Source organism: Scyliorhinus canicula, chromosome 21 (assembly GCF_902713615.1).
Source record: "Scyliorhinus canicula chromosome 21, sScyCan1.1, whole genome shotgun sequence".
Taxonomy (NCBI): Eukaryota; Metazoa; Chordata; class Chondrichthyes; order Carcharhiniformes; family Scyliorhinidae; genus Scyliorhinus; species Scyliorhinus canicula.
In genome coordinates, this window is record NC_052166.1 from 14852756 (window position 1) to 14866366 (window position 13611).

General features: G+C 44.5%; 1 protein-coding gene across 2 annotated transcripts in view; it reads left to right on the plus strand.

Moving 5' to 3' along the window:
* LOC119955461 (rab-like protein 6) overlaps positions 1 to 13611 on the plus strand; it is a 143434-nt gene that overhangs the window by 58212 nt on the left and 71611 nt on the right. The gene's annotated exons all lie outside the window — the stretch shown is intronic.

Sequence of the window (13611 nt, forward strand, 5' to 3'; positions counted from 1 at the left end):
CAAGTTTTACTTGCTTATCTTGGTGCAGAGCTTTTGGAGAGCGAAACCTTTCTTTAGGACCAAATTGAAAACCATCTGCTCAACTTAGAGCCCTGGAAACAATTCCATTGCCCAGACAGACCTGGCCCTGCCATTAGCTACAGGAGCTGCACTCAAGTACACAGCATTCCTTTGTCTCTTGTTACAAGATGTGCCTTGATTTCTTTAACCAGGCCCAAACTGATTCAAAATTACATTAGCTGTCTATCTGAAAACAGGTAAATAAATGGCTTTTGATATCTATTAGCAAATGACACTTCCCCTGCAAAAATCACAGATTTCCTCACTTTCAATCACAGGTCTCGCAGACATATCGTCTGTAAGCATTTTAGCTGAGGTTTTAAAAACATTACTGCAAAAATGTAATCTAGAAAGTATGACAATTTCTTACATTCATCACATGCGGCACATTATCAAATGAGTTTTGGAAGTCCAGATACATTACATCGACAGCACAGTGGTTAGCACTGCTGCCTCAGAGTATCAGGGACACGGGTTTAAATTCCGGACTTGGGTGACTGCATGGAGTTTGCACTTTCTCCCTGTGTATGAGGAATATTAGAGTACCCAATTCTTTTTTTTTTCCAATTAAGGGGCAATTTAGCATGGCCAATTCACCTACCCTGCACATCTTTTTGGGTTGTGGGGGTGAGATCCACGCAGACACAGGGAGAATGTGCAAATTCGACACGGACAGTGACCCAGGGCAGGATCGAACTCGGGTCATTGGTGCCATGAGTCAGCAGTGCTAACCACTGCCCCACCGTGCTACCCTCTGGGAGTGTACAATAGACAGCCAAACACACTGCGGCCTCACGGCGCCGAGGTCCCAGGTTCGATCCCGGCTCTGGGTCACTGTCCGTGTGGAGTTGTACATTCCGTGTTTGCGTGGGCTTCGCCCCCACAGATGTCCAATCCAGGTGGATTGGCCACGCTAAATTGCCCCTTAATTGGAAAAAACATATGAATTGGGTACTCTACATTTATTTTTTTCAAATAGACCCCCAAACAATCAGGGAGAGATAAAAGAGCAGATATGGAGACAAATCTCAGAGAAGTTTAAAAACAATCTGGTAATAATGGGGGATTTCATCTTTCCCAATATTAATTTGGATAGGAAAAGTGTGAAAGGCTTCGAGGCTCCTTCATTAAATGTTTTTAAGATAAAGATAGATAGTTTTTTGAAGAATGAAGGGATTAAGGGTTATGATGTTCAGGCCGGAAAGTGGAGCTGTCCACAAAAGATTAGCCATGATCTCATTGAATGGCGGAGCAGGCTCGAGGGGCCAGATGGCCGACTCCTGCTCCTAGCTCTTATGTTCTTATGTAGAGGGTGCGAAATTCTTAAAGTGCGTCCAGGCGAGCTTTTTAAGCCAGTGTTTATTTTTTTTTTCAGTTCATAAATTTAGAGTACCCATTTATTTTCTCCAATTAAGGGACAATTTAGCGTGGCCAATCCACCTACCCTGCACATCTTTGGGTTGTAGGGGTGAAATCCACGGGGAGAATGTGCAAACTCCACACTAACAGTGACCCAGAGCCAGAATCAAACATCGGACCTCGGCGCCGAGAGGCAACAGTGCTATCACTGCGCCACCGTGCTGTCCTTAAGACAGCATTTAGAAAATCCTACAAGAGTGTGAGGGCTATTTGACCTAATTTTAGGGAATGAAGCTGGTTGGTGGTAGAAATGTCAGTGGGGGAGCATTTTGGTGATAATGACCATAAATCGGTAAGATTTAAGGCAGTTATGAGATCGAAGGTTCTGAATTGGGGGAAGGCCAATTTTAGCAGGATTAGACAGGATATGGCCAAAGGGGACTGTGAGCGGCTACTTGTAGGAAACAAGTGGGAGTCATTTAAAAAGGAAATTGAGTACAGGGCCAGCATATTCCTATAAAGGTAAAGGGTGGGACCAAAAGTTCCAGAGAACCCTGGGTGTCAGGGACATACAGGATTGGATAAGGGAAGAAAATGGGGTCTTATGGCAAGTGCGGGGGCTAAAAACAGCGGATGCCCGAGAAATTTAGCAAGTGCAGGGGGTACTTAAAAAGAAATGAGGAGAGCGAAGCGAGGGAATGAGAAACACTGGCGGGAAAATTAAAGGACTATCCCAAAGTGTTTTCTATGAATATTAAAGGCATGGAGATAACCAGGAAAAGGGTAGGGCCTAATAGGGATCAGAGTGGCAATCTCTGTGGAGCTGAAATAAGTAGGTGAGATATTAAATGAGTATTTTGTATCTGTGTTCACTACAGAGAAGGACGATGTAGGCGTAGAAAGCAGGGAGGGGGACTGTGATATATTCAAACAGGTTAGCATTGAGATGGAGGAGGTGTTAGTGAGTTTAACGGACTTAAAAGTGGATAAATACCCAGGCCCAGGTGGTCCTGGGCTGCCGTGTGAGACAACAGAGGAGATTGCAGGGGCTCTGAAACTAATTTTCAAATCCTCTCTGGCTGCAGGAGAAATGCTAGGGGACTGGAGGACAGCTAATGTGGTGCCATTATTCAAGAAGGGAAGTAGAGAAAACACAGGTAATTGCAGGCGAGTGAGTCTAACATCAATGGTAGGGAAATTATTAGATAAAATCCTGAGGGACATAATTAATCTCCACTTGGAGAGACATGATTAATCAAGGATAGTTAGCATGGCTTTGAAAGTGGGAGATCATGTTTAACAAATTTGTCGAGGAGGTGACCAGTTGATGTAGGGCTTTGACGCGTGGGATACTGTTCAAGAAGGTAAGAGCCCATGGGATCCAGGGTTGGCAAATTGGATGCAAAAGTAGTTGGATTTTGGATTTTATTTATTGTCACATGTGCCACGGTACAGTGAAAAGTATTTTTCTGCGAGCAGCTCAACATTAAGTACATGAAAAGAAAAGGAAATAAAAGAAAATACATAGTAGGGCAACACAAGGTACACAATGTAACTACATAATACCAGCATTGGATGAAGCATACAGGGGTGTAGTGTTAATGAGGTCAGTCCATAAGAGGGTTGTTTAGGAGTCTGGTGACAGTGGGCAAGAAGCTGTTTTTGAGTCTGCTCGTGCGTGTTCTCAGACTTTTGTATCTCCTGCCCGATGGAAGAAGTTGGAAGAGCGAGTAAGCCGGGTGGGAGCGGTCTTTGATTATGCTGCCCGCTTTCCCCCGGCAGCGGGGGGTGTAGATGGAGTCAATGGATGGGAGGCAGGTTTGTGCGATGGACTGGGCTGTGCTCATGACTCTCTGAAGTTTCTTGCTGTTTTGGGCTGAGGAGTTGCATACCAGGCTGTGATGCAGCCAGATAGGATGCTTTCTATGGTGCATCTGTAAAAGTTGGTAAGGGTTAATGTGGACATGCCGAATTTCCTTAGTTTCCTGAGGAAGTATAGGCGCTGTTGTGCTTTCTTGGTGGTAGCGTAGACATGGGTGGACCAGAACAGATTCTTGGAGATGTGTAGGAATTTGAAACTGCTAACTATCTCCACCTCGGCCCCATTGACGCTGACAGGGGTGTGTACAGTACCTTGCTTCCTGAAGTCAATGGACCAGCTCTTTAGTTTTGCTGGCATTGAGGGAGAGATTGTTGTCGCTGCACCACTCAACTAAGTTCTCAATTTCCCTCCTGTATTCTGACTCGTCGTTATTCGAGATCCGGCCCACTATGGTCGTATCGTCAGCAAACTTGTAGATGGAGTTGGAACCAAATTTTGCCACACAGTCGTGTGTGTACAGGGAGTATAGTAAGGGGCTAAGTGCACAGCCATACAGGGCCCCGGTATTGAGTACTATTGTGGAGGAGGCGCTGTTGTTTATTCTTACTGATTGTGGTCTGTGGGTTAGAAAGTCAAGGATCCAGTTGCAGAGTGAGGAGCCAAGTCCTAGGTTTTGGAGTTTTGATATGAGCTTGGCTGAGATTATGGTGCTGAAGGCAGAGCTGTAGTCAATAATTAGGAGCCTGATTTAGGTTTGTTGAGATGCTCTAGGGATGAGTGTAGGGCCAGGGAGATGGTGTCTGCTGTGGACCGGTTGCGGGGGTATGCGAATTGCAGTGGATCAAGGTGTTCTGGGAGTATGGAGGTGATGCGCTTCATGACCAGCCTCTCAAAGCACTTCATTACGACTGCCATTAGTTTAGTGGCGGGAGCAGAGGGTGATGGTCGAAGGTTGCTTTTGTGACTGGAAGCCTGTGTTCTATGGTCCACAGGAATAGGTGCTGGCTCCCTTGTTGCTTGCAGTGTACATTAATGATCTAGATGTAAATGTGAGGGGCATGATCAGTAAGTTCACAGTTGGCACAAAAATTGGTGGAGTGGTAAATATTGAGGAGGAAAGCCTTGGACTACAGAGTGATATAGACGGGCTGGTCAGATAGACAGAACAGTGGCAAATGGAATTTAACCCTGAAAAGTATGAGGCGAGGCATTGTGGCAATACACAATGTATGGAAGGACCCTAGGACGTACAGAGGACCAAAGGGACCTTGGGGGGTGCATGTCCAAACATTCCTGAAGACAGGATAGGTAGGTAAGGTAGTTCAGAAGGCATATGAAGGCATAGAATATAAGAGCAGGGAGGTAATGATGGAGCTGTATAAAAAGCTGGTTAGGCCACAGCTAGAGTACTGTGTGCAGTTCTGGTCACCACACCATAGGAAGGATGTGATTACACTGGAGAGGGTGCAGAGGAGATTCACCAGGATGCTGCCTGGGCTGGAGCGTTTCAGCTATGAAGAGAGGCTGGTTAGGTTGGCGTTGTTTTCCTTGGAGCAGAGAAGGCTGAGGAGGGGGGCATGATCGAGGTGTACAAAATAATGAGGGAGATAGATAAGGGAGATAGGAAGAAACCTTTCCCCTTAGTTGAGGGTCAATAACCAGGAGGCATAGATTTAAGGTAAGGGACAGGACGTTTAGAGATGATTTGAGGCAAAGCCTTTTCACCCAGAGGGTGGTGGGAATCTGGAACTCTCTGCTTGAAAGGATGTAGAGTCAGGAACCCTCACAACATTTAATAAGTATTTAGATGAGCATTTGAAAGCAATAGTATACAAGGTTATTGAAAATGGGATGAGAATAGATAGGTACTTGATGGCTGGCACAGGCACGATGGGCCGAATGGCCTCGTTCTGTGTTGTAAAACTCTGTGTCTCTCACAAGAGTTTGGGATAATTTCCAACTTTATGCAGGGTTGAACATGGGAGGCCAGGGTAGCAATGGTCAAGTCTAGAAATAATAAAAACTTGATTCGGGTCCCAGCAGATGAGCTGAGGCAGAAGAAGAGGTGGGTGAAGTTATGGAAATGGAATAGGCATTCTGAATGATGACGTGAATATGAGGTTATCATGGACAAAGTGACACTAAGGTTGCAAACAATGTGGTTGAACTGCACACATGCATACGCACACACACGCACACACACACAAACACGCACGCACACAGTTAACTCTCATCCTATTTCCAGTTAGAACCATTGAATTCCTGCGATTCAGAAGGAGGCCATTCAGCCCATCGAGTCTGCACCAACCCTCTGAAATAACACCCTACCTAGGCCCACTCCCATGTCCTATCCCGTAATCCTACCTAAGTTGCACATCTTCGGACATTAAGCGGCACTTTTAGCATCTTGGGCTTACCTGACTCTTGACCTGAGCCAAAAGGCCGAGAAGCAATAAAATCAGATTTTTCATGGAGATCGTTGGGTCATTTTATCACATCAGTTTGCAACAGCACCTCGGGATCATGTTTGGCCCATTCTGTTTGTCTTCAGTTGTTTGATGAATGGCGTAGCGTGTCTCTCTCTGCTAATGGCACAGTCTCTATAGAAATCACTGCAGGAAGTGTGAGGAGGGGTGGAATGTATCTCTGGCCTGAGGCGCCCACAATAATGTTACAAGAGGGAAGCTCTCTGGCATCGTGGCCAATTATAAATCAGATTATCTGCTGATTATCACATTGCTGTTTGTGGGATCCTGCTGTGTGTAGACTGGTTGCTGCATTTCCTACATTGCAACAATGACTAGAATTTGAAATGTACTTTGTTAGCTGGGAGATATAAATACTCCTTTTTGAGCTAACTCCATGATAGCTCTCAGTGTCGCTCATTACCAGACTATCGAATACCCACAAGGTCTCGAGTGCTCAGATCAACCCCCTGTGTAAATTAAAAGCTTGCAATGCTGGAAATGCACAGCCGTACAGCCAGTGTCTCTGTGAAGTACTGTGAGGTTAGCGTTTGCGCTGTGTACATGAGAGCTCCCGTCCCTTTTCTGTCATTGCTACCTCCTCCATATTTATGCCAGGATACCGGGAGCTGGTGCAGCAGGATGGCCTGTGCCAGATGGAGAGTTTTGCCAGAGGCTTCACACACCAGTACCTCCTGTCCTCTGCTTACACTCTACAGCTTAGTTTTTTTAAAAAGCCAGCAGATGCTGGTGGGAGTTGCCAGTGGGCAGATGAGACTGTGAGAATGCTGATTTCCCTGCCTTTACTCGCTACATTTTTACCCAGTCTCTCTCTCTACTCCTGGCAACTGCTTGTGTGCAGCCACCCCCTGCTGTCAGCTTTGAATCTACTTCGGGAATATTTCTATTCATCTCCCAGGCCGAAGAGCAACTTTACAGAATAGGGGTCATAGTCTGCTGTTTGTCTTTGGATATGGTGATCTGTTCGACTGGCAATGGAGCAGATGTAATGTTCCTTCTGCATATTTTATAACTCAGTTACAAACTGTTTGAATTCCCAGAAGCGTGTTTGTCACTATCTATTTTTGAAAACTGTTAAATATTGGATTAATTTAATATTCATATTTTCATACCCACAACATCTGCACTGAGACCATTGTTGTTTTAATCCTTGCACGAATGTCCTGACAGCGCTGTAACTTGGTGTTAGTTGCTGGAGATTTTGATTTAATTTTTTTAAAATTTAGAGTACCCAATTATTTTTTCCAATTAAGGGTCAATTTAGTGTTGTCAATCCACCTACCCGGAACATCTTTGGGTTGTGGGGGTGAAACCCACGCAGACACGAGGAGAATGTGCAAACTCCACATGGAAGTGACCCGGGGCCGGGATCGAACCCGGGTCTCCAGCTCTGTGGGCAACAATGCCGACCACTGTGCCACCACACCACCCATCTAAGGCTTTTGATGAAGACTGTTTGAACAATCCCCATTTATCGTACTTTGATATTTTTATTTTTCCTGACTCCAATTTCCGTCCCTTCTTCACTGAGCTCTCTGTTTACAGGATGAGAATGTAAGAACTCGGAGCAGGAGTTGACAATTCAGACTCTCAAGGTCGCTCTGCCATTCCAGACGATCATGGCTGATATCCCCTTGGCCTCGCCTCCCACCATCCTGCTCATTCTCCATAACCCTTCAACCCAGTACTAATTAAATATCGGTCTACTCCTCAAAATCCCCACATCCCACAGATTCACGACCCTTTGAGAGAAGTAATTTCTCCTCATCTCTATCTTCAATCTTACCCCTTATCCTAAAACTATGACCTTGTTCTAGATTGCCCCACAAGAGGAAACATCCGCTCTGTCTACTTTCTCAATACCTTTTATCATCTTATATAGCTCTATTAGATCTCCTCTCATTCTTCTAAACTCAAGAGGGCATAGGCCTACACTGCTCAGTCTCTCTTCATAAGACAAATCCCTCATCCCTGAAATCAATCTAGTGAACCTCCTCTGAACTGCCTCCATTGCAACTACATCCCTTCTCAAATAAGGGACCAAAACTGTACACAGTACTCCAGGTGCAGTCTCTGTACCCCGTACAGTTGCAGCAACACTTCCCTATTTTTATACTCTTATTCCTTTAGCCATGAATGCCAAAATTCCATTTGCCTTCCTTATTACCTGCTGTACCTACATACTAGTTTTCTGCAATTCATGCACGAGGACACCCAGATCCAGGACACCAAAGCACTTTTAAGTTACTCTCCATTTAGTTCATTTGTGTTTTGTATTCCTCTGACCAAAATGGATAATCTCGCCGAACATTTTCCCAACGACAGACGTTCAACTAACTGCTCTATAGTTTCCTACTTTCTGCCTCCCTCTCTTTTTGAATACGAAAAATTAGCATTTTTCCAATCCACTGGAACCTTTCCCGCATCTAGGGAATTTTGGAATCTTATAACCAATGGATGTACTATCTCCACCACTACTTTCTTTAAGACTCTAGGATGTCTGCCTTCAATCCCAGAAGTTTGTTTTGCACTTTTTTCCCTATTTTGATGATTGTTCTAAGTTCCTTCCTTTCTACTACCTCTGCATTACCTGTCACTATTGGGATGGGACTCGTGTCATCCACCGTGAAAACAGACAAAACACAGATTTAGCATCTCTGCCATTTCTGTGTTCCCCACTATTAACTCATAATTACCTCATAGTTCAAGATCCTCTAGGAAGAGTGATCATAGCATGATGGAATTTCAAATTAAGTTTGAGGATGAGAAAGTGGAGTCCTACACCAGAGGTCTACAAAATTATGAGGGGCATAGACAGAGTGAATAGTCAGAGGCTTTTTCCCAGGGTAGAGGGGTCAATTACTAGGGGGCATAGATTTCAGGTGTGAGGGGCAAGGTTTAGAGGAGATGTACGAGGCAATTTTTTTTACACAGAGGGTACTGGGTGCCTGGAACTCGCTGCCGGAGGAGGTGGTGGAAGCGGGGGCGATAGTGACATTTAAGGGGCATCTTGACAAATATATGAATAGGATGGGAATAGAGGGACACGGACCCCAGAAGTGTAGAAGATTGTAGTTTAGACGGGCAGCATGGTCGGCACGGGCTTGAAGGGCCTGTTCTTGTGCTGTACTTTTCTTTGTTCTTTGTTCTAACTCCCCAGTCTCATCCTCCAAGGGGCCAACATTCACTTTGACTACTCGCGTTATATACTTACATAAGTGTTAGCTACCCTTTTTTATATTTTGCACTAGTTTACTTTCAAAATTTTCCATTGCTCTTTTTATTATTTTTGTTAATCTTGAAAAGTTTCCCAGTCTCCCATCTTGCCAAAGACCTTTGCAATAGGAGGTGCCTTAGTTTTTGTCTTTGTTATATTTAACTTCCTTGCTCAGCCATGGATCTTTTTTTCCTCCTCTTATAATCTTTCTTCCTCTCTGGGATATATTTTAGTTGGTAAAAATTGAATATCTCCACAAACTACTGCCATTGCTCATCAACTATTCTACCTTTTAGTCATCCTGCCCAGTCCCCTAGGGCAAATCTATCCTCATGCCTACATAAATACCTTTGTTTAACTCAAGAACTCTGGTGTAGGACTCCACTGTCTCGTCCTCATACTTAATTTGAAATTCCATCATGCTATGATCACTCTTCCGAGAGGATCCTGAATTATGAGGTAATTAATTAATTCCTCCACAGTACATAATACAAAATCCAGAATAGCCTTTTCCCTGGTTGGTGCCACGATATATTGCTCCAAGAAACAACCTCTCCCTCAAAGCTACCCATGCCAATTTGATTAACCCAGTATATATGTTGTGGCTCTGTTTACTTGCTATAAATATGGCAGTCAATATGGTTGCCTTCCTTAATCCTAATTATGTTTACACTTAGAGTCGCCAGGTATCTCTCGATACCACCACAAGGTTAAAACCCGAATACTGATCAAAGAGCCAATACACCAGTTAGTTAGTTCAAAGTCAATACTATTTATTTACACACACAGTAAGATCTACTCATGCACAAAGTACTACAAACTAACAAAGTACTACAAACTATCTCTAACGCTAATGCCTATACTTAACTTCGGGTGCCCACTTAGTCAGAGCAACAATGGCTGTTGTTCGGATCTGAGGCTGTTGGGTTCGAAGAGATACAGGAGAACAGGTAAGGTCGTCCGTCTGGTAGCGAGCATTGACCTTGGATTTACTGCTTCTGGTAGACGGGTCTCTCCGCCTGAGAGCCAAATCCAAGAGAGCGAATCTCTCGTGGGGGTTCCTTCTTATAGTTGGAGGGACTTTGTGCGCTTTTAGGCGAGCCTTGAACTTGGCCCCAATTAAATGGGCCGCTTCTCGATCACTGTTATCGATCTTGACCAATAAAGGGGTGGGTGCCCTGATGGCTGGGCGTGTCTTAGATGGCCGTTGGCCTTGCTTTGTTTGTGCTTTTCAGTTGGGGAACTGGCACCGGGATGTCTGCAATAGTATTGGTTACCTTCATGTAATTCCTATGTTTCCCAGAGATGGGCAGCACGGTAGCATTGTGGATAGCACAATCGCTTCACAGCTCCAGGGTCCCAGGTTCGATTCCGGCTTGGGTAACTGTCTGTGCGGAGTCTGCACATCCTCCCTGTGTGTGCGTGGGTTTCCTCCGGGTGCTCCGGTTTCCTCCCACAGTCCAAAGATGTGCAGGTTAGGTGGATTGGCCATGATAAATTGCCCTTAGAGTCCAAAATTTCCCTTAGTGTTGGGTGGGGTTACTGGGTTATGGGGATAGGGTGGAGTTGTTGGCCTTGGGTAGGGTGCTCTTTCCAAGAGCCGGTGCAGACTCGATGGGCTGAATGGCCTCTTTCTGCACTGTAAATTCTATGATAAACTATGATGATATGCTTATCGATCCAAAGTTTCAATTCCGTCTGGGAGCTGTTTCCCAAATATACATTCAGGCTTTGTGCCTGCTTGTTTTCTAGCATTGTCCACAGTTCCCGACATTCTTTGCGAGCGTCCATTTTATATTCTGGAAGTGAACAATCCCAGATGGCTACAATGTATAGAGGTAATAATACCACAGACCAAGCTGGCCATGTCCTAAAAGATGTAACTGCTAGACTGGGACTGCAGCAGGTGGTGAGGGAACCAACCAGAGGGAAAAACAAACTTGACCTCATGCTCATCAATCTGCCTGCTTCAGGTGCATCTGTCTATGATAGTATCGGTTGAACTGACCAGCACACAGTCCTTGTGGAGACAAAGTCTCGTCATCACATAAGGATACCCTCCATTGTGTTGTGTGGCACTATCACTGTGCTAAATGGGATAGATTTTGAACAGATCCAGCAACTCAAGCCTGGGCACCCATAAGGCGCTGCGGGCCATCAGCAGCAGCAAAAATGTATTCAACCACAATCTACTAGATTCAACCACAATCTATCACAATCTAATATGATGGTCCGGCATATCCCCACTCTACCATTATCAGCAAGCCAGGGGATCGACCCTGGTTCAATGGAGAGTGCAGGAGAGCAGGTCAGGAGCAACATCAGACATACCGAAAAATGAGTTGTCAACCTGGTGAAGATACAACACAGGACTATTTGTGTCAAACAGCAAAAGCAGCAAGTAATAGACAGAGCTCAGCGATTGCACAACAAACTCATCTAAGCTCTGCAGTTCTGCCACATCCAGCCATGAATGGTGGTGGACAATTAAACAAGCCTCTTGATAAGGAGTTTTACTTGTTTGAGGAGGCTCCACAAATGTCCCCATCTTCAATGATGGAGCACAAATGTACAAAAGACAAGGCTGAGGCATTCGAAACAATCTTCAGCCAGAAGTGCCGAGTGAATGATCCATCTCGGGTCTCCTCCGGGAGTCCCAGCATCACAGATTCAGTTTTCTGCCAATACGATTCACTCCATGTGATATCAAGAAATGGCTGAAGGCACTGGATACTGCAAACACTATGGAACCAAAAAATAGTACTGAAGACACTGTAACACAGTGAGCACTTCACAGTGCCAGGGTCCCAGGTTTGATTCCCGACTTGGTCACTGGCTATAAGGAGTCTGCCCAGTCTGCGTGGGTTTCCTCCGGGTGCTACGGTTTCCTCCCACAAGTCCTGAAAGACATGATGGTAGGTAAATTGGACATTCTGACTTCTCCCTCAGTTAACTGAACAGGTGGTGGAATGTGGCAACTAGGGTATTTTCACAGTAACATCATTGCAGTGTTAATGTCAGCCTACTTGTGACAATAATAAAAATTATTAGATTATTAGACCTGTGCTCCAGAATGTATCGCACCCCTAGCCAAGCTGTTCCAATACAGCTACCACATTGGCATCTACCCGGTGATGTGGAAATTTGCCCAGGTGTGTCCAGTACACAAGAAACATGACAGATCCAATCCAGCCAATGACCCTATCAGTCTGCATCATCAGCAACCCCACTTTTCTCCCCATAATCCTCCCAACATCTGTCACGACCACATGAAAGGCATTTTAGTCTATTACAAAAAATACTGCTGTAAGTTATTTGGATAAAACTGATAAAATTATTAGCTAGAATACAGATACTGAGATTTAAAAAAGATATTTAAAAATGAGATTTCAAATCAGTCTCTGTAAAGTATTGTTGCAGACCCGTTGCTTGAACACCTAAAGTGAAGGGGTTGAAACTTAAGGTTCGATTTAGCAGCTGAGATGGCTTCTGGAATTACTATTTGGAGGCTTTCCTTTTCATGTAGACTCAGCAGGTTTTTGGGATTGAATGTTTTCTATTCCTTACTGTAGTGACGTGCAGATTTCCTGGACACTTTCAGCAGAACGGCAGTTGATTTCTTAATGAGAACATAAGAACATAAGAACTAGGAGCAGGAGTAGGCCATCTGGCCCCTCGAGCCTGCTCCGCCATTCAATTAGATCATGGCTGATCTTTTGTGGACTCAGCTCCACTTTCCGGCCCGAACACCATAACCCTTAATCCCTTTATTCTTCAAAAAACTATCTATCTTTACCTTAAAAACATGTAATGAAGGAGCCTCAACTGCTTCACTGGGCAAGGAATTCCATAGATTTACAACCCTTTGGGTGAAGAAGTTCCTCCTAAACTCAGTCCTAAATCTACTTCCCCTTATTTTGAGGCTATGCCCCCTAGTTCTGCTGTCACCCGCCAGTGGAAACAACCTGCCCGCATCTATCCTATCTATTCCCTTCATAATTTTAAATGTTTCTATAAGATCCCCCCTCATCCTTCTAAATTCCAACGAGTACAGTCCCAGTCTACACAACCTCTCCTCATAATCCAACCCCTTCAGCTCTGGGATTAACCTAGTGAATCTCCTCTGCACACCCTCCAGCGCCAGTACGTCCTTTCTCATGTAAGGAGACCAAAACTGAACACAATACTCCAGGTGTGGCCGCACTAACACCTTATACATTGCAACATAACCTCCCTAGTCTTAAACTCCATCCCTCTAGCAATGAAGGACAAAATTCCATTTGCCTTCTTAATCACCTGTTGCACTTGTAAACCAACCTTCTGTGACTCATGCACTAGCACACCCAAGTCTCTCTGAATACCTCCCTCTTTGTCCTCCCTTGGCCAAGAACCCCCTCTAATGATGTTCACAGAGTTCTTTCATGGGCCTAGCCAGTCTGGAGCATAATCCCAACCATTGTCTATTTAGCCGATATAATTAACTTTTTAAATGTCTCAGCCATTAAACTGAATGGTTTCCATTCTCCACGTTGCTGACAGATCTGTTGAGTATTTTCCAGTATTTTCTGTTTTTAATTATAAAAGGAAGATGAGTTTTTTTCAAAGATCTGTAATATCAAAACTGTACATTCATGCCTCATCTAATTGTTTTTTTTAAAGTTACCCTG